At 34.0% G+C, this 4,478-nt stretch overlaps 1 protein-coding gene across 1 annotated transcript in view; it reads left to right on the top strand.

The window, feature by feature from the left end:
- LOC106476426 (transcription factor SOX-4-like) overlaps window positions 1–4,004 on the top strand; it is a 6,715-nt gene extending 2,711 nt beyond the window's left edge. The window contains exon 2 of the transcript XR_002609167.1: window positions 3,240–4,004. The gene's annotated coding sequence lies outside the window, so the exon portion shown is untranslated. The remainder of the gene's footprint in view (window positions 1–3,239) is intronic.
- The last annotated feature ends 474 nt before the right edge of the window (window positions 4,005–4,478 follow it).

Here is a 4,478-nt window from a genome sequence, read left to right as displayed (position 1 = left end):
GTTATAGAGTTCGTATATATATATATATATATATATATGTGTGTGTGATCGCAAAATATATTCGTGAAAGAAAAACACGATCATTATTTAATCCCATTTGTTTTTCCTGCTCTTATCATGCGAGCCTGAATGTGTGCAGCTAGCTTTGTGACATGCAGTTTATACGAGAAAATAATTATGTACGGGTTATAAGTCTAGTTAATGTTTCAAACTAAAAATACATATATGTAATAGTCACTACATATTTGTTTATTACAGAAACCTTATTTTATAAAATGCGAACTTCGGTATTTTATTGTTCAGTTTAGTATACTTTTTATTATTGAAATATCTGCTTGATATGAGATTATAAGAATAAAAATTTCGAACTTCGGTTATATTCTGGGTTCGTAATTAGTCTAAGAATAAGAGAAGTGTGTGTGTTTTAATTATGTTCTTTTTTTTTCTCCGTCAGCGTTCGTAAAAAGCTTTAAGAAAGTGAAGCTTAGATAATTTTAATCTGGAATGTTTTGTGACTCGTGAGGATAGGGAAAGTAATGGTGATATTCTGAATGGATCTAAATTTTTCATATTCTGGACTTTGTGATTTTTACTTGTTTTTGGTGTTATTATGTTAAGAGTACACCAGTAAAACTTTTAGAGAAAAAAATAATAATTATGCTAATTCTCCCGTTACTTTGTTTAAAACGCAGTAGAAAATGTTTAGATGGTGATATATGTCTCATATTTAAACAAAACATTAGAATTAAAATGAAGAAAACAAACTAAAACGATCCAATCAAATATGTCAGGCCTCTTAATACATCACAAGTAAATGATCCAGTCATATGTGTCAGGCCTCTTAATACATCACACGAAAACTTCTATTGTTAAAGGTTGTTTTCCAAGTGTCGGACAGTTTTTCCATACTTTACACGACATAAAAGTTATTCAACTTGTCCTACAAGTGTTGAAGGAGGGAATTTGGAGGGCAATAGACTGAGAACATTGGGTAAAATATACCCCCCCCCAAACGAAGTTGTTTTAGCAGATCCAAACAAGAAATGTGTTCAAATAGCGTGTTACTTTATGTGTGTGTCTGCAGCAAACCACTGCTGACGGTATTTTTCTTTTTGCTTTGTGTGTGTGTGTGTGCAACAAACCACTGCCGACGGTATTTTTATTGCTTTGTGTGTGTGTCTGTCTGAAACAAACCACTGCTGACGATATTTTATTTTTGCTTTGTGTGTGTGTGTGTCTGTCTGTATGAAACAAACCACTGCTGACGATTATTTTTTTTGCTTTGTGTGTGTGCGTCTGTCTGTATGAAACATACCACTGCTGACGGTTATTTTTTTTGCTTTTTGTGTGTGTGTGTGTCTGCAACATACCACTGCTGACGGTATTTTTTTTTGCTTTTTGTGTGTGTGTGTGTGTGTGTGTGTCTGCAACATACCACTGCTGATGGTATTTTTTTTGCTTTTTGTGTATGTGTGTGTGTCTGCAGCAAACCACTGCTGATGGTATTTTTTATTAGGTTGCTGTGTTTCTAAGCGCTAATCTGTGTGTTTGAACACTATACCACGAGACTATATAACTCCTGCTATATGCTCGAGTTTTAACAGACATGTGATGTAAATATAGTTCGACTATTTAGCTATCCTAAGATTTGGTACACGATAGAATGTATGTGTTTAACTAAAGCTAGTTAGATATCTTAGGTGAATTTCATGGTAATTCATTAAATGTGTGTTAATAAAACTGCACGTCACAACAGACAGGAGAAAGAATATTGTATATTTATGAGTCTTGGTGAGACCGAGAGAAATATTTTGTACGTTTTATACATATCTATTACTGCAACTTTGCTATTCATGTTATGTACAAACAGGTTTATTCATTAAAGGTATTACAAGGAAAGCTTCATTGTCAAACATCCTTGTTTTTATTGGGGGATGGAGAATGTATTTTTTTGGTCAATTTTAAATACTTCTAATCAGTTACTCGTTGTAGAATATCGAGATATTTTGAGTTTAAAAGTTTATTTACGAATGTTACTTGAATGTTTTGTAAATAATTTTGGTTACAAAATTTCTAGTTATTTGCATTTTATTTTGTCCTCATGAAGTAATTCAAACTAAGATGTTACTCGCCAAAAAACAAAAGAAAATCTCATCGAAAAACGCAAGACTTTATTTAAGTATGAACATATTCAATTGCTATATAACTTCTTGAAAATATATTTTGTTTTGTTTTCGTGAAATCGAGCACTAAAGATTTAAAAAGTTTAGGGGAAAAATTAAACACCTCGAAAACAATTTAGTGATTCTCTTCAGATATTTACGTGTATAAGTGCAAATTTAGCAGTTAAAAACTTTTAACCCTGAAATGTTATCAGTTTCTCTAAGACTTGAGGAGTTTTGTTGTTTTACGTTTCTTGAACGAATATCTTGGTTGCTGCTTTAAACGTTTCAAACAATTTTGTAAAATAACTAAATGCACCAGCATGATGTTGATGCAGGACAAACTAACATTATGTTATGTTAAACTAGACTCTTAGTTAAGAGTTATTTCTTGGTTTTTGCCTTAGTATATTTAAGTACATATTTCATATAAGTTAGAATACTTATGTAGCTTGTTCACAAAATCAAAATCATAATCTTTTAGAAGTATTAAGTTGGTGGTTAGTTGTTTTAGTAAAACTACTCGAGGGCTAGATGTGCAAGACGTTTCTAAATTTAAACTGAGGTAAGGCAGTTAGTCAACAGTACCTGCCGCTAACTCACTGGATAGTCTAATTTAATATTAACATTGAACTACCACTCTTATAATGTACCCAAAGTACCGAGTACGATTTTGCGAGAGCGGGACACGAATCTTGGACCCTCGAATTCATAGTCCGCTATATCTGTGACAGTTTATCAAACAATACTTTTCTATAGTGATACACAATAGAAACAGACAGAGCTGTTTATAAGGGGTTGAAGTTTCAGCCTTTTGATTACATTCTGGTACAGAGTATTATAATAATTAATTAAAAACTAATCATCAGGCTGTTATTTATATATCACTCAACAAAGAGAGGTTAGCCACATACGTCAGTTTGATACCTTTAGAAACAGCGGGGTTACATGATTTGTTTTGTACAGAATTAGCTGCAACTATTTTTTTAACGTTATTATATTCTTTATTTACGGCTTTAGCCTGAAACTTCCTTTGAAAATTGAGTGCTGATGGTTTTTTTCTCGTTCTTATACTAGACACATTAGCCTTTATCAATGCGTCGTCTGTATTCAGACAACAGATAGTCACTGTTTGGTTGAGAGACGAATGACCTTGTTATGCACGTGTGACACTTATGCGTTTCCTTGAAGCACCGGAAGAGGGCTGCTGATTTGGTGAGTGGATTTATACGGTTTATTGGTCAAACAAGAATTAAATGGAATATACGAGTATGTGTTTACGGTTTATCAAAAGAATGTATTAAAAACCAACAACAATTAAACAGCCACATAGTCCTTGATATTATTCATCACTTGCCGTCCACCTATCGTCAAAACTATGAAACTATTTTGTTTAATGGCGTAAGTGCAAAGAATTGTGAGAAATAAGTGTTAGTAGTTGATTTTCAGCCAGTTAAAGCAAAGCTGAGTGCTTGGGTCACAAGCTTCTGCTTCAACTGGATATAAATAATACTTTGTCTAGATAGCCTGCCGATTAACTTCATTAGAGTTTATAAGTTAACTAAATTCTTCCAAATTTAGCCCTCACCTCCTACGTTTTGACGTCGATGAAAGTTGTCATATTTTGCATGTCTTCAAAAGCCATTGTTTTATTCTACTTCTCTTGTAACGAAAACATCAATATTTGGTATGCAATGTCCGAAATGCGCCTGTTTCTCTCGTCAGTCACTATCAAAGATCGCACTCGACTTGCAATCTGCGGGTTCGAATCCCCGTCACACCAAACATACTCGCCCTTTCAGCTGTGGGGCGTTATGATGTAACGGTCAATCCCACTATTCGTTGTTAAAAGAGTAACCCAAGAGTTGGCGGTGGATGATGATGGCTAGCTGCCTTTCCTCTTCTCTTTCACTGCTAAATTAGGGACGGCTAGCGCAGATAGCCCTCGTGTAGCTTTGAGCGAAATTCCAAAACAAACAAAAACAAAATACTTTTAAAAGGGGAGAGGGGGATTACTATCTGAATGTTTATCATTGTTATGCTTTCGTCTTCAATTTCTAGTTTAGAAAGAAATTTAGAAATAATATAATGAATGTTTTCGTCAACCTCTTTAAATTTTAAGACAATTCGAGCTTCGTCGAATCGTAATACGAGCATAAATCCAGAAACATTGTCTCAAAATAAATAATCATAAAAAAAGGTTGTTGTTTGTTTGTTAATCATGAAGCTGCACAATGTGCTATAGGTGTGCTGCTCATCACGGGTATTAAAACCCAGTTTTTAGCGCTGTAAGTCTGCAGACTGGGGGGGGGGGTT

This window comes from Limulus polyphemus, unplaced genomic scaffold (genome assembly GCF_000517525.1).
Source record: "Limulus polyphemus unplaced genomic scaffold, Limulus_polyphemus-2.1.2 Scaffold10546, whole genome shotgun sequence".
Lineage (NCBI taxonomy): Eukaryota > Metazoa > Arthropoda > Merostomata > Xiphosura > Limulidae > Limulus > Limulus polyphemus.
Note: the sequence above shows the minus strand (reverse complement) of the source record. Positions and strands in the feature narration are given on the sequence as shown.